This window comes from Onychomys torridus, chromosome 13, assembly GCF_903995425.1.
Source record: "Onychomys torridus chromosome 13, mOncTor1.1, whole genome shotgun sequence".
In the NCBI taxonomy this organism is placed as follows: domain Eukaryota; kingdom Metazoa; phylum Chordata; class Mammalia; order Rodentia; family Cricetidae; genus Onychomys; species Onychomys torridus.
Genome location: NC_050455.1, coordinates 56,386,913 through 56,410,707, shown reverse-complemented (window position 1 = coordinate 56,410,707; position 23,795 = coordinate 56,386,913). Strand labels below are relative to the sequence as shown.

The following is a 23,795-nucleotide window of genomic DNA, read 5'->3' as shown; positions in this document are numbered from 1 at the left end:
CTGCCTGTGTCCTGAGGATCTGAGTGACGCAGAAGAGCAATGGACCAAATTTGTTTCATGGAGGAAATTTCAAAACAGCATCACATTCAGCATGCACCATGGTTATTACTCGGCACCTTGAGCCAGACTTATAGGGAAGAATAGCAAAACAAGGAGCAGATGGAGTTAGAACTGTCTTCTGAGGAACAGAGCGTGAACTTAGCCCACACTGCAGTACAGCAGGTGTGGCCAAAGTGGGTGTGGTTGTGCAAGAGATCAAGAGAGTGAAGGAGAAACCGTTCAGGTTGCATTGGGACAATAGGAATGGTATTGGGAAGGCAAGACCTCACCCATAATAGGCTCTCCAGGGTTGTACATATTCACTTGAAAGTGCAATGCCTAGAAAAAATAGTGTCTTGAACAGGTGCTCTATCTGAGATTTCCTGCCCCAAATTGTCACCTAGGGAAATGATTTCCCTAACTCAGCCACAGGGCACCTGGACATTGCAGCCACGGTCCAAGGAGGCCAGTCTACATTTTGAGCTAGCAGTACAACTTAGTGCTGTCACCTACAGAAGGCTGGCTTTACAGAAAGCTGCTAAGGTGAGCCAACATGTAGCAGAGTCATGCTTCCCACACAGCACTCCTGAGTGGACCATGCATGACACTAAGAACATTTAGCATGCATTGTAATGGAGACCTCAGGATGCTAGAAGTACAAATGCAAGGAATGTCAGGTACCTACTGGGAATGCTGCAGGCACTGAGTGAGGCCAGCCCAGTAGACACCCCATGTGGGGTTCAGGCAAAAGCTGTGCAACTGTAGCTCCCCAGACCACTACAGCCCAGATGATTTCACAATAAACCCTGATGCCTGACATGGAGTTGCAGTGTTTGGTGTCTGCCCTTCCAGCATCTTGGTCCTCCCTTTTGGGATAGCAATGTTAACTCAGTATCATTGCACACTGGAAATGCACAATTTTCACAAACATAAACTCAGAAATCATTAGGAAAATGCAAGTCAAAGCTATAATGAGATAATAGTCCATATACATTAGAATGACTGTCATCAACAAAAGAAATCCAGAAAGAAATTGAACAAGGAGCTGAATAGATATGTGTATATCCATGTTTGTAGCAGTGACCTAAAGGTGGAAATCATCCAAGTGCCCCTCAATGAGTGAATGAATAATAAACTAGTAAATATAAAATATAATATTGTTCAATATGGAATATTCTTTTACACTATGTGAATATATGTTGCTATGATTGGTTTAATAAAGAAGCTAACTGGCCAATAGCTGGACAGGGTAAGGTTAGGCAGGAGAGCTAGACTAGGAGAATTCTTAGAAGAAGGGTAGAGTTAGAGGAGTCACCAGCCAGATGCAGAGGAAGCAGGACATGTAAAAATAAGGTAACAAGCCATGAGCCACATGGCAGCAAGTAAAGGAATGGAAATGGATTAATTTAAAATGTAAGAATTAGCTAGTAACAAGCCTGAGCTATTGGCCGAGCACTTATAATAAATAGTAAGCCTGAGTGATTATTTGGGAAGGGGATGCTGAGACACTGAGAAACTCCGCCAACAGTTCAACTAACCTAAAAAGGAGGGACATTTTGATTCATGCTACACTGTGAATGAACATTGAAGACATTATGCTAACTAAAATGAGGCCATCACTAGAGAACAAATGGTATGTAATTCCACTTACAAAGTGACTAAAGTAGTCAAATCCAAAGACAGAAAGTAGAGAGTGGTGGCTTCCAGGAGCTTGGCTTCAGGACTTAGTGTTTAACAGATATGGAGTTTTCAGGCAAACAAGGAAAGGTTCTGAAGATGGATTGTGGCAACAGTTACACTAAAGAGTTGTAGCTTAATAAATCTGAAAGCATTATTGTTTGTTTACACATATACACACAGGTTACAAGGGAAAAAAATTAGCAGTGACTATGCTGTCCTGACACTGTATGTAGCTAAGTGGTTGTGTATCAATTACTTTTCTATTGTTATGAGAAAACACCATGACTAAAGCAACTTGTAGAAGATGTGTTCATTTGGCCTTATGGTTTTAGAAAGATAAGGGTCCTTCCCCATCTCAGCAGAGAAGTGTGGTAGCCCGGAACAGCAAGCTGAGGGCTCACATCTTAAGCCACAAGCATGAAGCAGACTATCATGAGCTGGAGCTTTGAAATCTCATAACCTACCCTCCAGTGAAATACATCCTTCAGCAAGGCCACCCCTCCTAAACTGTCCAAACAGTGCCACTAAATGGGGACCAAGTAGTCAAATGCCCTAGACTATGAAGGGTATCTTACTCAAACCACCCATACCAAGAATGTGTGAGGCTCTGTGTTCCAACCCTATCAATAACCTTTTTATTACCATTTTGATAAAGAAGAAAACACCCTTTGATTTGTTACTTGAAAAAAAATCACTAGTGTATTGGGTACTGTACCTATACTGGATTTATGTTTCTATGGTAATACTGTACCTTTACATGTAAAAAGGACACAAAGCATAATACATATACAAAGGAGAAAAAGATTGAAGATAATGTGCTTGTCATATAAAACATTAATTTTTTAAAAGCTATTATTTTAATGAGTGAATGCATTCTCAAACTACAAAGGGAAGTAGTCCCTACAATGCGATCAGTAAAACTATCAAATGCCTCCGTCTTCCTTACCATGGTGGGCTGTCACTTGGCTCAAATTCCATATTTGATGTGCAAATGAAGCACAAACAAAAAAGCCAATCACTTGACGAATTTTCACAGACTGCCTTTCCCTTCCTCTTCCCCCACACAGAAGCACAAAATCCCCCCCTAACTTCACCTGTGTCTTCTTCTGTGAAAACCAAGCCAATGGAAACACAGTATGAAAGCCCTTTTATCTTCTCCCCACTCTGCCTCGCTCACAATTGTTCCCAGGTGAAAATGAAAAGTATAAGCAGAATTCCTGTATGGTCCTCTTATTCCCTCCCCAAATCCTAAACTTTAGCAGTTGAACTTATTTTTATACTCACAGAGGAAAAACTCCCAACAATTCTTAGCAACTCATGTGTTCTTCATAAAAATCCCAAGACTGACAGCCTGGCGTAGCTCAATTCTCTTTTCACCATCACCTTATCTTGCCAGAGTAAACAAGTGTGTGACAGTAACCTTTACACTCGGAGAAGCGTTTGCAAACAAATCCACTCCGGCAGTACTCAGTCAGGGCACAGCAGTGTTGGCGGCTGGGGAGACTCTGTCTGAGCCAAGGGCAGCCGCTGCTGCTTTTAGATCCATTTCAGGAAGTTCAACAACTACAAACACGTGAACAAGACAGGATAAGAGAAAAGGCTCTCCCTCTCTGAATGTCTAACTAGAAGACCCTTAAACAAAGCCAGGGAAGAACATAAATTAGTAGGTACCATTCTAAAATGGGGAGAGAGAGAGAGAGAGAACAATCAATGATCTGAAACCACCCACCTTCAGATAAGTTACAAAAAAGAAGAGAGTTGACCACAGATTCTATGTCACAGAAGTGAAGGGAGAAGGGTCAGAAGACAGGGAGGGCTGGGCAGAAGGTGGGAGAAGCCAGGAGATAAGACACATGGAAGGGAGAAGAAAGAAAACAAGGCTTTCAATATATATTTAGCAATTATTTGAGAATATCCTAAGTGTGTACAATGGACTTAAGTTATTATTTTTACCAAAGGACAGTTTAAAACTTTTCTGCTACACTAACTTGCCAACTAGACCCATCAATAGTCATGACAAATTACCAACATCAAAGCTGCTTTGACCGAATAACTCATCTTTACTGTGCCCAGTACTAAAGACGCTCCACACCGCCAGCAGAACACATACGCCTAAACACATTCCCAGGACACAGCAAAGAGCTGGGGTGAGCAGAGCTGGTGGCCGTGGCCTCAAGACCTACATAGCTTCAAGGAATACAAAGAGAAAAATCCATTCAAAGGACTCAGATAAACTAGGCTGGCAGGAAACAGCCCTCTTGCTAATGCCCAGGAACAGGGAGGCTTACCTAGGCTGTAAAGACTGGCAAGTTACTCAGAGTTCTCTCCAACCCACACGACCTCTTGAAAAAAGACAGTAGACAATGACTGAGGAGGACACTTGACATCAACGTCTAACCTCCACACATATGTGCCCATGGCCCTGCTCATAATACATATGAACATCTATACACACATATAAATTTAAAAACATATTCTATGAGGAACTAGAGAGATGGCTCAGCAGTTAACAGTGCACGCTGATCTTGCAGAGGACCTGGGTTCAGATCCCAGCGCCTCCATCAGGCAAATCGCAACCACCTGTAACTCCAGTCCCCAGGAATCTGACATCATCTCCCAGCCTCTGAGGGCACCAGGCATACATTTGGTATATACAAACTCAGGAAAGTACATATGCATAAACACAAAGGAATAAATCTTAAAAATAAAGTTATTCAAAAAATAAATGTGAAAGAAAAAGGCTGGCTGGCCAATAGACGAAAATACTCCTCATCTTATTGCCATGAGATCAGAGTCATGAACAAATGATGTGGCACAATTTTTAGAAATTTCAGAGGCAACCACTGTCAAGGGGGACGATGGAGCAGAAGAGAAAGGGCAGAGGGCGGGAGGGAGGAAAGAGAGGCAGATGGGAGAGATAAACAGTAATAAGATTAATAAGACCAAGGGTAAATATAAGATCCAAGGGAAAATTGTTAAGAAAGAGAAGAAAACATGGACTAGAAAAAATTTTAGGCACATAAATGTCATAGAAAAAAAAAAGACAAATTCTAAATGGACATAGAATAGATATACAGGAAACAAAAGTATGGTAGAAATGCTGAGAATAAAGAAATGGAACTGAACTAAGCTAGAATGATAGATTATGTTTCTACCAGGGTCTCACACATTCTAGGGGAGTACTCTATTACTAAGGGATAGCCCTAACTACCACCCCCAAGTTATAATTTTGAAGAATGGTAAATGTGATTCAACACACACACACACACACACACACACACACACACACACACACATATACATATATACATACATATACATATATATACATATATATATACATACAAGTGTATATACATTATATATAACATTTTTCATTGTTACCTTTTAGGAATCACAGTTATATATATACACCTAAAAGGTAACAATGAACAATGGAAATTAAAAAAATATATTTAAGTCTACTATTGAAGAAATACTTCCTGAACCAAGAGACTTAAATCTACATACTAAAAGCATGCTGGAACCCTACATGTGACTGACCCGAAGCTACCAAGTGTGTCCTAGCAAAACTGAGCTTGTGAATTTGCCGTGTCTTCCTTTCAGCAGCAGAGACCAAACCCAAGGGGTCATGAATGCGAGGCGAGCACTCTACCAAGGAGCTACAGCCCTGTACTCTCTTTGTAGAAGCTTTTGATTTGAAGATAGCATCTCACTGAATTGTCCAGGCTAGCCTCGAAATCACTTTGTAGCCCAGGCATGCCTCAAATATGTAACCTTTCTGCCTCAGCCTCCAGAATAGATGGGATTATAGGTCAATATCACCACTCGATAGGGCTTAAAATGTGAAGAACAACTTCTGGGGCATCTAGGTAAAAAGAAAAGGAAATTAAGTGATCTGTAAGAGGGAAATGTGTTAAAGAGGCTTCATATTTCCTAGTAATATTCTACACTAGAACTCATTAGAATAGTTCTTCACAATACTTAACATAGTTGAGCAAACTGTGAGCTTTCAGACACATCTTAAAATTCCTTCAAGTATAGAGACAACAGACTAGATGTTACCACAGATGCTCAGGGATTATTAGCTCGGTGACTTTAAGAGATGAGCAGAGGGGCTGTGGACACAGTGCCATCAGTTAAGTACCTGAATTCTGGTCTTTGGTGAAGGTTCTCTCGGCTAAATTTAACTCTTTTCTAGCTTGGGACCAGGCCTTCACAGGAATCCTGGGGTATGTATGGGCCTTGTACTTCAAGTTTGGATCCCAAATTCTTGCTACTGCCAACTTAGCTTCTTTGCTTTTACAAACGATTTTCTCTTTGTGTCTTAAAACTGAGCTCATAACAGTGCATTCATGACTAAAACCTAGTTTTGTCTCTCAACATGGCATTCTACCTAAAGCTCTAGCTATGGTCCCAGGTTTTTAGAAGGTACTTTCTTTTTAAATTTATCTGGGGTCAGAGAACAGAACATCCACTAGACAGACATAGAGGCCAGAAAATGGTGACACTCACACCTTTAATCCTAGCCTTCTGGAAGCAGAGATCCATCTGGATCTCTGTGAGTTCAAAGCCACACTGGAAACAGCCAGGCATTGGTGACTTATGCCTTAAAATCCCAGGAAGTGATATCAGAAAGCAGAAAGGTATATAAGGTATGAAAACCAGGAATTAAGCCTGGTTAAAACTTTTAGGCTTTTTTTTTTTTCTCCAGACAGAGTTTCCCTGTGTAGCTTTGCTCCTTTCCTGGAACTCACTGGGTAGCCCAGGCTGGCCTCAAACTCACAGAGATCCACCTGGCTCTGCCTCCCGAGTGCTGGGATTAAAGGCGTGCGCCACCACAGCCCAGCTAGAAGGTACTTTCTATCTGGTTTCTTTGTTTATCTTTTTTCAAGTCTCCTAAGAGAATACCTAGAGAGTAAAATATCATAGAAGATTAACATCCGTTGTTACGCTTCCCTTGTCAAAATCCTGGTCCCTCAAGTACCTGACACCACTTTTTTTTTCTTAACTTTATCTGGCTTTGCCAATTTTCTTTGTGGAAATATTAGCATGTAAACTATTCTACTCTAGTTAAAAGCAGAAATACTTCCATGGTGAATTGAATTATTATCACTTTCATCTCTGAGGACTCTCCTCTATCCATATAACTTTTGTTTTCTTAGAAGCTACTCTAAAAGCCCTTAAAGGCACTTACTTAAATAGCAGCTGATATAACAGCCCAGATAAGCAACATCCCATTATCCCAAATATCAGCCAGATTCTTCCCACATGGTCCATCCGCATCCATGTCCTTGTGATTTCCTGGACTTTGATCCACTTACATTTGGCAACTCCCACTCCTGAGTTCCTTGGTGCACACCTTGCCTTTCTCTTACAGGAAAGCTTTCTCCCTGAGCCCTACCTGTTCCACATTCCCAGTTGCCCCAGACAACTTCACATCACTCACCCGGCAAATCCATCTACACCACCAGACCTAGTCAAGAGCAGATCAATGTGTGCATCCTAAGTTTCCAGGGCTTCTCCCACTTCCCTAACTCTCATCTTTAAATTCTGACCATAAGCAGAACCTCACTTCCAGAGGACAGAGACCAAGTACTCAAGTGTATTCCCAAAATAAGCCAACTATCTAACCCTTCTAGAAAATGTGGCAAAATATATCATTGCCTACATAATGTTGCTGTTCTGCAGATTTCCCACACTGGCATATCCATCTCTGAGTAGTTCCTCTGTGTCCTCTTTCAGCTCTGGGTTACCTTGCTTCCTCCACCACCCAATCACGAAGAAGAAAAACAAACACTCATCAGCTGTCTTAGGGTTTCTACTGCTGTGATGAAACATCAGGATCGGAAGCCAAGGTGGGGAGGAAAGGGTTTATTCAGCTTACACTTCCAGATCATAGTTTATCACTGAAGGAAGTCAAGATAAGAACTCAAACAAGGCTGGAATCTAGAAGCAGGAGCTGATGCAGAGGCCACAGAGGGGTGCCGCTTCCTAGCTTGCTCACCCTGCTTTCCTATACAACCCAGGACCACCAGCCCAGGAATGGCACCATTCACATTGGGCTGGACTGTCCCCCATCAATCACTATGAAAACATCCCACAGGCTTGCCTACAGCCTGATCTTACGAAGGCATTTTCTCAATGAAGGCTCCCTCCCCTCTGATGACTATACCTTGTAGCTGACATAAAACTAGCCAGCATATCAAGGTAGGATATAAAAGCAACACAAAAAAGGCATGAAGTCTTTCAGAAAATGGAAATGTGAGACATGCAGGCTAGGAAGATGGTAGGAACATCCCGTCATGGTCTGCCAGAGTCTCCAGGGACTAAGAGCTGAAAAGTAGCTATCAGAAGAGGTAAATGATGCCTGGTAATTCTAACGCCAACATTAAAATAAAATAAGGAACTTTAGAAAGCAGGAGAGGAAGTCCAGAGTACATCCTAGAGGGATTGGCTCAGTTTGGAACGTTCAGTCCCTGCCCTGAGTTCCCTCAGTGACAACTGTGGCCTGAGGGGTATGAGATAAATAAACCCTTTCTTTCTCAGGGAGCTTTTGGTCAAGATGTTTATCACAGCAACAGAAAGCTAACTAAGGCCCTTGTAAATGTGATGCTGCTAAAATATGCATCCATTAAGCCCCTGCTTTAGTGGTAGATGCTGCACCCCACCCAAGTCAGTGTTTAAATTGCTTTTAAATTGTTAGTGTCAAGAAACAACACAGTCATTCTGGAGATGAATTTGGGAATCAGTAGGATTTGGAGGAAATATCTCCCTACAGTGTAGGATGGTTTTGACGTATTTCCTAATGGCCAAGGGTTTCTCAGTAGCTGTGTGATAGATCAGTGAGTTTATGATGATAATGATAGATGACTGAAGGTGTAGCTCAGGGCTTGACATGCACAAGGCCCTGGGTTCAGTACTTTTTTCCCAAAGGACAGTTTGCTATAATGAAGTGGAATATTTTATGAATTAAAGGTAGCCAGGATATATGAGTTTTTCTAGAAAATTTGTTAACTAATGCTTTTAAAACAATCATTTATGTATGTATCTGCCTCAGCCTCCTTGTACTGGAATTACAGCCTAAGGCACCCAGACTCCTCTGACTTCTGAACTATTCAGATGTCTTTTTAGTCAACAAAGATCATATTAGTGTGTCATCATTCTTGTTACTTTAAACAAATTAAGTTTCCCCACCTATGAAATGATAGTTTTAATAATATTACTACTAAGGCCTTGACAACTTTGTCAACTTCTAAGCAAACTAGTACACACATTGGTTCCCCTAACACCCTTGGTCCTTGAGGCCACCAGTATGACCAATACATTCACGAACCTTCACCTAAGAGGACAAGTGTGTGCTAGAGGATTCCAAAGAAAAATAGAAGTGATCGAAATAAGGTCAAGACATAGAAAGAAATCTGGAAAACACAAGTCACTGGATTGTCTTAAGCCCCAAACTGCCACAGCCTGAGCTGGCCACTATTAAAGTGAGAACTTGTCAGAGCCCATTAATAGTCAACACCACTAGATTAAACAGTCCTCCATCAATCCCATTGACAAGGCAGGTGAGGTCTTCAAAGTTCAGAGACAGGAAAGCAGACATGACACTAATCTTGAAGTTCTTAAAGCAGTGAAGGAGAGGGGAACCTTGACGATGATGGAGGAGGGATGTACAATGAAGGAACTTTCAATGCATTTCCTGTCCACATTCATACACAGCTTGCAAACAAGGACAAAAAAAAAAAAAAAAAAACAAGTATGAACCTAAACCGATTCTGTCCAATTAGGAAAGTATCTCAGCTGGAGAGCAGTGGTTCTCAATCTTCCTAATGCTGTGACCCTTTAATACAGCTCCTCATGTGGTGGTGATCCCAACCATAAAATTATTTCATTGCTACTTTTTAATTGTAATTTTGCTGCTGTTATGAATCATGATGTAAGTATCTGACATGCAAGATATTGGACATACAACCCCAAAGGGGTAGCTGCCTCTCCCACCCACCTGTGAGAACAATGAGGAGGGGAACAGAACTATCTGCATGTCTTCACACAAAGCTTTGGACACACACAAGCCCCTCTCCCTGGCTCATTGTCCCAGAACTACTATTTCCTATACTGGTGAGCCCACCCTTCTACATATGCAAGCATGAGATGGCAAAGATGGCCTTGGGGGCAGGGAGAGTTGTAGAAGACCAAGATGTTTCCGATCTGGAGTTCTGAAGGTTCATTTGTTATTTATTAAGTGGCGCAATGCTATTCATTAAGCGGCGCTGTTTAACATGCAAGAAAAGCCAGGAAGTACAACAAAGCCCACTATAAGAGTTTATTAAGAGGAGGAAATAGAAGGGGGTGTTTAGGTCTATGGAAAGATCATACAGAAAGAGGAGGGATATGTGGAACTCACTTTTATAGATTCTCCCCCACACATGTGCACATGGGCTTCTGTAGCTACACCACACATATGCAGCATACGTGATCATGCTACGAGCAAGTTATGTGGCATGGCTCATGTAGGATGTAAGGCCCTGGGAAGATGAAGCACCTTGCCAGCACATGCACAGTCATGGGGGAGTGACTAGGAATTCTAACATCATCGGCCTATCAGTAACTCTCACACCCTAGTGGAACTTCATCACTGGAAAGGAGAGGTGTTTTCCTCTTCCAAGACAGCAGTGCAGATGTCCAAGGAGATGCCCCCGCCCCTCTGTGCACCTGGAAACTGTGGCAGCTTTGCTGGTATAAAGCAAGTGAGTTGTTCAAACCATCTAGCTGAGAACTGTCTCATTAGATACAGAAACCAAACCTCCTGAGAAGGCATCAACAGGTGATTTCATGATTCATCTTGCTACTCTGAGCTAGCACCCAAATATTTAAAAAACGCCCCAGTTCAATGAGGATTATTGACTAACTCTAGCTAAGGATTTTCCAACTGTATTTTAGTGTCAGTCTTTATAATTAAGTCATTTTTACACACATGCATACTGAGATAACAACCACATCACAAGTTGTTTTAAACTTACAACACAAAAGCATTAATAAAAGGGGGCAACAAGATGGCTCAGCAGGTCAAGTCACTTGCCAAGCCTGAGCTCAGTTCCTGCAACCCCTGTGGAAGACGGAGAGAACCCCTAAAAGCTGTCCTTTTACCTCTACACATGCACTGTGTTGTGTACACACATGTCATGTACACATACATACATAAATGATTGTTTTAAAAGCATTAGTTAACAAATTTTCCAGAAAAACTCATATATCCTGGCTACCTTTAATTCATAAAATATTCCACTTCATTATAGCAAACTGTCCTTTGGGGAAAAAAAAAAAAAACTATGTATTTAGTGTTGTGTACTGAACCCAGGGCCTTGTGCATGTCAAGCCCTGAGCTACACCTTCAGTCATCTATCATTATCATCATAAACTCACTGATCTATCACACAGCTACTGAGAAACCCTTGGCCATTAGGAAATACGTCAAAACCATCCTACACTGTAGGGAGATATTTCCTCCAAATCCTACTGATTCCCAAATTCATCTCCAGAATGACTGTGTTGTTTCTTGACACTAACGATTTAAAAGCAATTTAAACACTGACTTGGGTGGGGTGCAGCATCTACCACTAAAGCAGGGGCTTAATGGATGCATATTTTAGCAGCATCACATTTACAAGGGCCCTAGTTAGCTTTCTGTTGCTGTGATAAACATCTTGACCAAAAGCTCCCTGAGAAAGAAAGGGTTTATTTATCTCATACCCCTCAGGCCACAGTTGTCACTGAGGGAACTCAGGGCAGGGACTGAATCAGGACCATGGAGGCAGGAACTGATGAAGCAGAGGCTGTGTAAGAATACTATGGCTGGTTCCTTGTCCATGGCTTGCTCAGCCTCCTTTTTTACTGACCCAGGACTACCTGTCCTGGGGCAGCAAGACACACAGTGGACAGAGCCCTCCCACATCAACCATTAACCAAGAAAATGCCTTCACAGACTTGCCTACAGGCAAATCTGATGGAGATAATTCCTCAGGAGCTTTCCTCCTAGTGACTCAAGCTGGTGTCAAGTTAACAAAAGACTAGCCGGTACAACAATAAAATAATGCTTCCCTCTACTCCCCTTCTAGTCTGGCTTCAAAAATGCATGCAACAAACTCCTCTCCTCAACCAAAAATATGACACTATCAGTCAAAGGAAAGAGAAGGCCACACACTGCGCACACTTGCTTGGCAACGCTCTCTGTGCTCGACTTGCACGCGGGAGGAGCAGGTACATGTTTTGTGGGCAATGAGGGGAAAAGTGGAAACCGCCATTTTCCTCAAAGTCCTTCAAACTGGGAGGGAAAGGCAAACAGTTGAGACCATTAAGAAGCCATCCCTCAGCGGGAGCTAGTCTTCCCACTGAAAATACAAGGTACAGAAAGAAGAGCTCTACATCCTTGCAAGACAGCCTGCCTGGGGTGGCGGTCTGGAGGGTTCTAAAGCTCTGGGCGGTGGGTGAGTGTTTTAAATGACGGTTTGCCACTGGGGAAAGTGGGTTCACCCCCGAGATTGAAGTGACCTGAACTCACATTCTTTCGCTGCACTTAGAATCCTGACAGGGCATGTCTGAATGGTTAGAAGCCCTCCCAGTTCCCTCTGCCCACTGCACCTGGCTGTCCTTTGGGAGAATTCCCCCTGCTGTGTGCTAGCTGGCTTCCCCGAAGTCATCTGTTTCTTACACATTCAGAAGTAGGGAGGGGGCTGGAAACAGTTCAATTGATTGGATGAATGTATTTGAAATATAAAATAAGAAAAGTCCTATCAATCCTATGTCCTCCCCAGTAACAGCCTAATTTATTCTAACTTCTCATCCTTATAGCAACCCTTTGAGGGAGAAAAGTGTCCTTCTCCCAACAGTTCAGAGGAGGGAACTGAATTTTAAATCTTGACTACAATCACAAAATGGTAAGGGGCAGAACTGTTTCCAGAACCTATACTTTCCAATCTAAGAAATCATTTCTTTAATGGAAGTCTAAATCTGGGAAATCTTCTAGATAAAATTTTAAAACAAGAAAATTTGTTAAAATTGTAGTTAAATTTTTTTTGACTACACACTGCAAATGACACAGACTAAAACATGCCAAACCAAGCTGAACTGAAGAGCAAGCCCATCTGGAAGCTGTTATTCCAGAAGGAACGAGCAAACGCAGTTCAGAAAGCTCACACTGGGAGAGGAGGAGTGAAGGTCGAAGAAGAGGAAGAAGAAGAGGAAGAAGAAGAGGAAGAAGAAGAGGAAGAAGAAGAAGAGGAAGAAGAAGAGGAAGAAGAAGAGGAAGAAGAAGAGGAAGAAGAAGAGGAAGAAGAAGAGGAAGAAGAAGAGGAAGAAGAAGAGGAAGAAGAAGAAGAGGAAGAAGAAGAAGAGGAAGAAGAAGAGGAAGAAGAAGAAGAGGAAGAAGAGGAAGAAGAAGAGGTCTGTGGATGCGAAAGGAGCCAGCCAGCTAAGACTGGCCCGCCACACCTCTTCAGGGGACTCTACAAGCTGGCTGCTCTGAAGTTCCCACACTATCCCACAGGAGTGCCAGCGCCCTCTTGTACCACACTATCCTGGAGAGCCCAAGGGCACAGGTTGCACGCTCTCACTTTTGTGTGTCACCACACTGAATACAGTCCTCCTTTTCTACTTTATCGGAATGCACACTAAAGCAGTACTACTAATAGCTCTCCTTTGGGCTTTTGTGCTTGGTCACTTTCTGTTGCTATAATAAAATACCATAACCAAAGCAACTTGGAGACAAAGAGGTTGATTTGGCTTACACTTCCATGGAACAGTCCATCACTGAGGGAAATCAGGACAAGAACCTGGCTGGAGGCAGAAACAGAAACAGAGCCCATGGAGGAATGCTGCTTACTGGCTTGCAGTTTGCTTTCTTATATAATCCAGGACCACAGGCTCTTCAGTGGCACCAACTGTGGGCTGGGCCCTTCCATATCAATTGTGAATCAAGAAAATGCCCCCACAGATTTGTTTATGGACCAATCTGATGAAAGTCCTTTCTCAGTTGAGGTTGCCTCTTCCCAGATGTCTCTCGAGCTTGTGTTAAGTCAACACAATATAACCAGCACAGCTCTGATCCTAAAAGAAGAGACCTGCAGTCTTCAGGTCCTAACTTCTATCATCTTACCATTCGCCCTGCTCCAGGACTTGTTCCGGTGCCTGGTTGAAGGGTCACATTATGCTATCAACTGTTTCGAGCTCAGTGACATAATAAACTGAAGAAGGTAGATGCTACGGGATGAAGGCTGCATGGCTTCAGTCACAAGGGGACAATACCCACTCCATGCACTACCACCCCCTTACCCCACCCCAAAGCTCATTCTTAGATAGCCTGGTGACTCTCAAGAAGAAAGTATATTAAAATGTCATGCTTGTCAGAGAATTGAAGAGAAGACACAAGGAAACTGTACACAATGGAGGAGGTAATCATGAAGGAAGGAAAAGAAAGACCTAAAAGTTGATAAACCATGGGTTTAGTCTCGACACATGTGTAAACAGCAACTAAGTAAGAAAAATTTATCTGTGCACAGAATTCAATTGTGCACACCACTTCTCTTTGAGAGAAATTCAAGGTTTCCCCCTAAGTTCCTTCAGTTACTTGGTCATTGTATTTGCTTAAAAGGCTGACTGCTAAAATAGCCACTGCTTATAAACAAGCACATTGAGATAGTATCGCCACAGCTTCCAAGAATAATACCAAGTGAAAACAGGTAAAAGAACAGACTTCAACACATCCCTTTCAGAAAGGCAGGTATGTGACCACCAAGTGCTTTGCAGTGAGAAACGCCTGTGTGGATCACTTGGCATGGGTCTCAGACCACACTCTAAGCCTAGCTCCCAAGTCATGGTAAATGCTTCCTAAGACAGCAAGCACAGCTGGTGTCTCATTCAGCAATCAACTAAACCTAATTTCCTAAAAACCTCTAAGAAAGATTATTTTCCATTTCAAAAGAGAAGCTATTACTCCTTAAGTTTTTCAGCACCTTTAGTGTGTAATCATCAACATTTTTAATATATGATTATCAATATATAATTATTAAGAGTGCTGTAACTGGCCGGGCGGTGGTGGCGCACGCCTGTAATCCCAGCACTCGGGAGGCAGAGGCAGGTGGATCTCTGTGAGTTCAAGGCCAGCCTGGCCTACAAAGCGAGTTCCAGGACAGCCTCCAAAGCTATAGAGAAACCCTGTCTTGAGAGAAAAAAAAAAAAAAAGAGAGAGAGAGAGAGAGAGCTGTAACTGACCAGGCATGGTGGCGCTTGACTTTACTCCCAGCACTCAGGAAGCAGATGCAGATGAGCCTCCGAGTTTGAGATCAATCTGGTCTACAGAGTACCAGGTCAGTCAGGGCTGCAGAGTGAGACACTGTGCCCCAGAGAGAACTGGGAAAAAAACCCAGAGAAGGCAACTTCACATTATCAGCCAAACTATACAAGCATATACTCTGGACTTAATAATTCCAATTCTGGAAGTTTATTCTAAAGCTATACTTAAACATTTGTGACTTGAAATTAACTGAAATGAAATATGCAATTCACTTTAATTTTAAAAACCAAAATTTGCAAATAAACCAAATTTTCATTTACAGAGGACTGACTTATTCAGTTACAGACATAAATGGGAAAAGTTAGGTGTACGTATTAGTTACTTTGCTGCTGCTGTGATAAAACACTATGACCAGGGCAACCTATGGAAGAAAGATTTTCCTGGGGCTCTCAGTTCCAGGGAGATTAAGAGTCCATCATGGCATGGAGGCACAGCCACAAACAGCAGGCATGGCTTTCTGTGGGAACAGGAAGCAGATGGTTCACAGGCAAGCAAGAAGCACAGGGAGCAAACTGGTTGTAGGGTGAGGCTATATGTTAGGTCTCACTCCAAGTCTGCCCCAAAAGACATACTTCCTACAGTCAGGCTGCACTACCTAAACCCCCAAATAGTGCCAGCAACTAGAAACCAAGGGTTCAAATATCCTAGCTTATTGAGGACATTGCTTATTCAAACCACCACAGGAAGCAAGGGGCCTTTTGATGTGTTAAACACAGAACAGTCTCCAAAACATACTAAACATTAAAAGCATGGTGCAGGACCAGTTGAAAGGAAGAAAAGGATAGCCATGGTCTTCCAAATGAGCACTTCTTAATAAGTGGGTTTATTTTGAGCTATGTGACAGCATTACCTAAACAACAACAACAACAACAACAACAACAACAACATAATAATAATAATAATAATAATAATAAATAATGATGATGCCATGACATCTAGTCTCCTTCCCAGACTCTACATCTACAGCGAGAGGCAAAGGTCAAAGAGTCGCTCTCTCTTAGCTGCTTCCTTTGTCTCCTGTATCTTTCAGGTTCCCAAACCTTAAAGGATCAATAGCATCATCTCTCAGAGCAGAGGTTGGCATTCTACGTTCTCAACTCTGCTCTCGTGATGAGTGGTTTCAGGAAGTAGAATAGCATAGAAACTGAAACAATAGACCTACCTGAAACAAACGTTCCTAAGGCCGCACTAAAGTAATCCTGGGACCACCTACCAGATACGAAACGGGCTTAAGCCACTGGGTTTAAAAACGTGAAAGTGGTTGTTGAATCTGTTACTTGCAACAGTTTTCCCGGGTGGTCTGACACATAGCCTGTGCTGTACAAGCAGACAACACCCCACTGTCAGCCTGGGTAAGCCTGTATCCTGGAAACCGCCTGAGACACAGCTATAATGGCCAAGCCAGACCCAGTGTCCAGACACGGACCTGACACCAGCACTGAGCAGTTTCATAACCTTCAGAATACACCCTAATGGTTCAGATCAACTGCCTGCTCAGATCGCCTTTAAAAGTCAACTTCCTCACCTCCTCTTGCCCACCTTACCCATCTAATCATTTCAGACCAAGATGACAAGGAACCAGACATCCAGCACATCTAAGGTCCAACTCCGTGGTGACAGTGAGGAAGGCTGGACCAGAGTGGAAAAGCCTAGAAGCCACCATAGGCATGTGTGGTGATATTTTGTTTGTGCTTTAACAAATAAAGCTTGCCTGGAGATAAGGGTATGGGGCTAGCCACAAGTTAGCCATAGAGGCCAGGCAGTGGTGGCACACAACTTTAATCCCAACACTTGGGGTCTCATACCTTTGATCCCGGTACTTGGGAGGCACATAACTTTAATCCAGCACTAAAGAGGAGGGAAAGTGATGTGGCTGGGCAGAGAGAGGAATGTAAGGCGGGAGGAGACCGGAGCTCATCCCCTTTTGGTCTGAGGATTTCATAGAGGTAAGAGGTGACTTGGCTAGCTTCTTTACTTTTCAGATCTTTCAGCATTTACCCCGATATCTGACTCCAGGTTTTTATTATTAAGATCAATTAGAATTCATGCCTGTAGCACTAGGGTGAAGGAAGAAGACAAGATGGCTCCCCATCCCCAAAACACTAGATTTTAAGGATCCTTCATTGACCCTTATATGACACAGAACTATTGTGCCTGAATTCTTCCACTGCATCTTACTTTGCCTAAAAGATTCCAGAAATGACTTTCCTTGGCAACAAACTACATGGTCCTACAACACCTCAATCCACAGTATTTGCATAACTGCTTGAGCTCTGTGCAATCAATCTAATCTAATTCCTTCTTAACACTGTGTCCTTTGCGGGCAGGGTGGGGTTAATAAGAGATAGTTTATTCTAGAGCTAAATATGAGCATCCATGGCCCAGGAACATGGATTCAGGTCATCCCCAAATACCACGTTTCAACGTGATAACAGTTTCACGACTTATTTGTATTTTTTAATTGTATATAATATATTTCAATCTTTTTTTTTTTTTGGTTTTTCGAAACAGGGTTTCCCTGTGTAGCTTTGCGCCTTTCCTGGAACTCACTTGGTAGCCCAGGCTGGCCTTGAACTCACAGAGATCTGCTCCCAAATGCTGGGATTAAAAAGCGTGAGCCACCACCCGGCTTCAATCATAATCTTTCCCCTCACCCAGTTCCTCCCAGATACTTCCCCACTTAGCAATAGAGGAAAAAGAAGTAATGAATCAAGGCACTTTTAAAGCACAGTGGCAGAAACATCAGCTAGACAAGGGGCAAAGTGGAGAAGTCTCTACTGGAAGCCACAGATGCTGGCTGACAGCATTCTTAGCCTTTTTGTTACCAGAAATTTTGGGGAGTCCCTTCCTGGTCGCCAGACGATACCAGGAAAATTGGGATCGCCTCTTGAGAGTCTAACTCTTGTTAATAAAATTTAAGAATAGACACAAATGGAAGTTGGAAAAACACTTTATTAGAGTAAACACACACACACACACACACACACAAAGAGGCAAGCAGTAAATCTCAACAATTACCCAGAAGATCCCAATGGAGAAGAAAGGAGCAAAAGAAGCCATGTTTGTTTGTTTGTTTGTTTGTTTGTTTGTTTAAGCCAGCATGATGGTCAGAAGCATAGTGGGCCAGCAAAAAGAAAGCACAATTAGGAAATACATGGCTAATTTATAGGGCCTCGTAAACTACAACACTAGTTGACAAGAATTCTGGGAAGGAACGGTACAGTATCTCATTCTCTTCTATCTCTTCAGCATGGCTTAAGTTACATCTACCTTCCTGGGGGTGATCCCTCCTTCCTGAGGGTACTCTTTGGACAAATGATTGACCCACCCAACTGAATGAGGTCTCTGCCCAGGCTAGAGACTCTATTCTCTTGGGGCCCTTTAGTGTTACTCTAACATCCCTGCCTCTGGAGAGGTAACCCTGAAGGGCTGGAGAGTTGGCTCAGCAGCTAAGAGCACTTGCTGCTCTTATAAAAGACCCTGGTTCAATTCCCAGCACCCACATGGTAGCTCCTAACTAACTCCAGGCTCAGAGGATATGAAGCCCTCTTCTGACCTTCAAAGGCATCAGGTCCAAACATGGTACACACACGCACACACGCACGCACGCACGCACGCACACACAAATCACTCACAGGTATAAAATAGGTAAATTAATTAATTAAAAAGAAAAAAAAATTTAGGAACCAAATAATAGAGCAAAGCCTCCAAACAATTCCTACATCTCTGGTCTCTGGCAAGGACAAAGCTACAAGGAGTCCAGGAACATTTCTAGCTTTCAGACAAGAAAGAGATCACTTTCTCGGGGCATTTCTACCCCAAACTGCCTATGCCAATTCCACATCCTGTCGCTCATCATTCCTCATGCTGAAGAGGTGACCCTACCTACCAGTATGGAAATGGGACAAGAGACAATCTGGTTTCTTCCAGCTGAATGGGGTGTCACCGTTGTATATTATGGATCAATTGGACTATTGTAATTCACTTACTACTAGAATCTGCTGCGCATCTGACTCCTTCAATCAAGAGATATAATACATGTGTGTCCCATGCATAAGAGCTCTGTTTTACAATACATGTGTGTCCCATGCATTCATTTTTGTTTTTTTGTTTTTCTTTAGATTCTTTTCTATGTTTTGGAAGGCCGAGGGACACTACAAGATATAGCTCAGATATTAGAAAATACATTTCTTTCCCTTTAAAAAAAAAAAAAAAGCAGTATTCAGAGAGCAAAGTTGATCTACTTCCCTTCAATGGGTATGGAAAGAAAAGACGCAGGACAGTGGTGGCGCACACCTTTAATCCCAGCACTCAGGAGACAGAGGCAGACAGATCTCTGTGAGTTCGAGGTCAGCCTGGGCTACCAAGTGAGTTCCAGGAAAGGCGCAAAGCTACACAGGGAAACCCTGTCTCAAAAAAACAAAAACAAAAGAAGAAGAAGAAGGAGGAGGAGGAGGAGGAGGAGGAGGAGGAGGAGGAGGAGAAGAAGAAGAAGAAGAAGAAGAAGAAGAAGAAGAAGAAGAAGAAGAAGAAGAAGAAGAAAAGACACCAGGATGTGAGTAATACCTGGGCTGGCCCAGCATCATCAGTGTATGTATGGCAAGCAGTCAAACACATTCTCCACTTGTTGCATCTTGCCCTTCCTAAGCTTGCTCCATCGGCAAGACTGGGGCCAATGAGTTGCTGGAAAAATCCAGAAAATTAGTCAACTCCTTAAGGACTGACAACCACAATACATCTTTCTAGAAATAAAGAAACAAATGCAAGCCGGGCGGTGGTGCCGCATGCCTTTAATCCCAGGACTCAGGAGGCAGAGGCAGGTGGATCTCTGTTGAGTTTGAGGCCAGCCTTGTCTACAGAGCGAGTTTTAGGACAGACAGGGTTACACAGAGGAACCTGTCTCAAAAAAAAAACAAAAAAACAAAAAAACAAAACGGAATGCTTTCCTTTTGTACCATGGCCAGGTTTTCAATTTATGTCCCCACACTCGAAACCAGAAAGACTATGTGCATAGTTTCCTCTTATTGCCCTGCATTGGGAGAACATGTCAGGAGTCCCCACAGAGCTGAGCAGCCTCAGGACTCCTCACTGGACCACTACAAAGAGCCTTCTTTCACTAGAGGCAACATCCATTTCAGAAAAGGCACACGTGTGCCTTTGGCCTCTAATAGATCAGTAAATGTTTGCATGTCAGTTAATACATCCATTAGTGATAATAATAATGTAAACTGTCTCCCATGAGCAACACCAAAATCAGAGAAATGCTGTGGGATTAACCCACCTCAAATCAACCCGTTCTTCCTTCATTTCTCCCTCTTCAGGTACTAGCAATCCTTCTTGTGGCAGTTGCTTTTAACAGTTTCATCTGAAACTAAATATCATCCTAGCAAGCTGTTACTCCCCACCATAGAGCTGCTGAAAACTAATAATTGAGCTTCAAACACCAGGCTTGGCAAACTCTGGCTACAGAAAACCATTAATCTCACGATGACATTTTAGAGGTCTCCACAAAATCACATTTCCAAGTGAAATAAATCCAGTCCCCTAAATTAGGCTGCATTGGAACAAGAAAATAAGCAGCCAGAGCCAGCAATGAATTACACATGGCATGCTAATTACCAGTCTTATCCAGAAATAGCTGAAGACTGCAGGATTTCTGTTGTTGTTGTTGTTGTTAAAATAACTACAGTCTTTATTCAAGGGTTGAGCAAATGCATCTTATTTACTCACATGTTTCAGCTTCTAAACATAATCACATCTATATGAGACAGATGAGAGAGAGGGAGGAGAGAGAGAGAGAGAGAGAGAGAGAGAGAGAGAGAGAGAGGAAACTTTGAGGATTGGGACACAGATAACCACGAGAAAAGAGACCAGTGGTAATAGTGGTGACTGGATATGTCCACCAGCATCCTCAAACATGCAAGTGTGAAGGGACTTCATGCTGCCTGTCCTCTGTTCTATCTAACTCAGACCCCACTGAGAAATGGAACAGAAAAAATTGAGTTCCTACAAGTTATCTTGAGCATCACCATCCATTTTTCATAAATGAAAAGATTAGAAATGGTGCTGAGGAAGCATTGCAGGTGTAAGAAAGAATCTTACCTAGACACACTTAGTATGAGGAGCTAAGAAGATGAGGTTTCGGTCAGTAAAGTGCTTGCCGGGCAAGCATGAGGACCAGAGCTCAGGTCCCCAGTAGACACATAAAAACTAGGCATAGTGATACATCCCTGTAGTGTAGTCCCAGCCCTGGGAAGGCAAAGATGGAGGGATTCCTGAGGCTTGCTGGCCAGCCAGGCTAGCTGAATTGAAGACCTCCATGTTCAGTGAGAGGACCCTATGTCAAAAAAGAAAATGGAGAATGATTGAGGAAGACACCTGAAGTCTTCCTCTACACGTGTGTGTGCATGTGCTTATGTATATCCCAATAGGAAGGAGGGAGGGAGGAAGGGATGGAGGGAGGGAAGGAGAAAATTAGCTAACTTAGAATGTGTAAGGGTTGAAATGAGAGCACACATGAATAAAACAAAAACATGGTTATATTTTACCACTGCCCTGGTTCCCTAACAACAAGATGAACATTTTTCTGTATGTCTGAGTTCAGCTAACAAGATGACTATCTCACCCCTCACCCAAGGTTTCTGTTTGTACCAATGATACACTGTGGACTATAAGCTTAGGGACAGAATTTGGAGTCTTCGCCTTGCTTACAAATAACCCATGTCCAATTTAGTCCTCAATCCTTCTAAATATGGCCCAATTTATTCTCCATCGCCACATGCCCAGATCTCACATTCTAGAATATTCCACAGAGAAACCCCCTCATGGTCATCTGGGGTACCACAAGCTCTTCTGGGATTAATGAGAGTATGGGGGAAAGACTGTTCTTGGATGGATAAGTTTGGAAAATTCTGGGCTAAATAACACGAAGGTGTTTTTTCATTACAGAATTCAGCTTCTAACATGCTGACAGCATATTAAGAATCTTCATGAGAAAGAGAGAGAGAGAGAGAGAGAGAGAGAGAGAGAGAGAATATAGGCATCATTAATAAGCCTGGGTGACTAGCAAATATTTTTTCTACCTCCTCAAATGAAGCTCTTCTGAACACCCTAGCCAGCTTCTGGGCCCACCTTCCTCTTCAGTTGCCTAGAGGAATGTAAAGCCACCATCTCCCACTCTGCCCAGCACATGGAAAGTGATGAGGACACAAAAATGGAAAAGATATAAATATTCCTAAAGCTACAAAGCACAGAGAATTCAGAGATACTGAAAGGCAAGCCACCCATGAAGCTACCAGCATGTTTTAGAGTGTGAACTGGCTTGCCAGCTGCTGGGTCACCACACTTATATCTCTGATCCTCAGAGGTGCCTGTTCAGACTTTGAAATAAAACTCAGAGTCAGTCTCTAAACAGAGGTTTTTACCAGCTGGACTTTGCCCCATGAACATTCACTACATCAGCAGTTCCCAACCTGTGGGTCGTGACCCCTTTGGGGGTCAAATGAGCCTTTCACAGGGCTCACCTAAGACCATCAGAAAACACAGACATTTACATTATGATTCATAAGAGTAGCAAAATGGCAGTTATGAAGTAGTAATGAAAATAATGTTATGGTTGGGAGTCATCACAACATGAGGAACTGCATTAAAGAGTCGCAGGGTTAGGTAGGTTGAGAATCACCGCACTACATCCTCTTTAATGATTCTGTTCACTGTTCATGAAACCAAGGAATCCTTGGATAGTGGTGTGATGACAGAAATCCACGGACGCCTTGTAAGAAGACTGACTTATTTATTAAGGAATAAAATGGGGATCACACTCACAAACACAGAACAACAGTGCTGTCTAATACAGATAGTGTAAAGATATCAGATGCCCTCATCCTGCTGTCGATGAAGTCCTCAACTCACAGCAGCTCATCCTCACACACACTCATCCCACCAAGTGAACAAGATAGAGGTATAGGTATCTGCCCAGAACAGGCTCCAGAGGAAGGGAGCTGATCATAGTACACACCAATACCACACAACCCTCCCTTCAGACTAGAGGTCATAGATGCTCCCATACGTGTCCTGTCCCTGACACAGACCAACAGAACAGTGTCCCTTATTCCAGTCCTTACTATAGCATCTGCTGTTCCTTTGGAGGTTGGCCTCATGGCTGGAGTGAGGTTACAGATGGGAAGGGGCCGGTGGGATTATGGCTAGAGGCTGCCTCCCTCTGGACTGTGCACTCTTCTGTGCCTCTGCAGGCTACATCTGCACGAAGTGCTAGAACCTTCCAGCAGGGCTCTCCACAGACCTACCGTTGAGGAGGATGGAATTCCTCAGGATCAAGGACTTTTCAGGCAATAGAAGAGGCCACATGTTCTGTGACCAGCTGTTGTTGGTCCAAGTACAATTCCGAGGTCAGGAAGGGCCAGCAACTGAGCCAGGAGATGGAGTTGTGTGAGCTCCAGATAAACACAGGTAGATGTAGAAGCCTTAGTCTCAACACTTGCCCTTTCATGAATGTTCACCCACAGAAGCAACTACAACTCAGGATTCCTCTTGTCAGAGAAGGTAGTAATTCTTTTCATGCCACGAAGCAAAGTTACAAATACACAGGTAAGAATATATACCAACAAATGATGCGTGATAATAGAACACATAGGACCTGACATGTTTGTGAACTAGAGTTCTCTCAGCCTTTGAAGAAGCTGTTATCTCTCACAGCAGATGAAGA

General features: G+C 42.9%; 1 protein-coding gene across 7 annotated transcripts in view; it reads right to left on the bottom strand.

Moving 5' to 3' along the window:
* Nucleotides 1-23,795, bottom strand: part of Ldlrad4 (low density lipoprotein receptor class A domain containing 4) — a 346,280-nt gene that overhangs the window by 246,930 nt on the left and 75,555 nt on the right. The window contains exon 1 of one of the 7 annotated variants that reach the window (XM_036204312.1): nucleotides 3,004-3,201. The exons of the other annotated variants lie outside the window; for them this stretch is intronic. The gene's annotated coding sequence lies outside the window, so the exon portion shown is untranslated. Of the gene's footprint in view, nucleotides 1-3,003; nucleotides 3,202-23,795 lie in introns of those variants that run through there. 7 annotated transcript variants of the gene reach the window in all.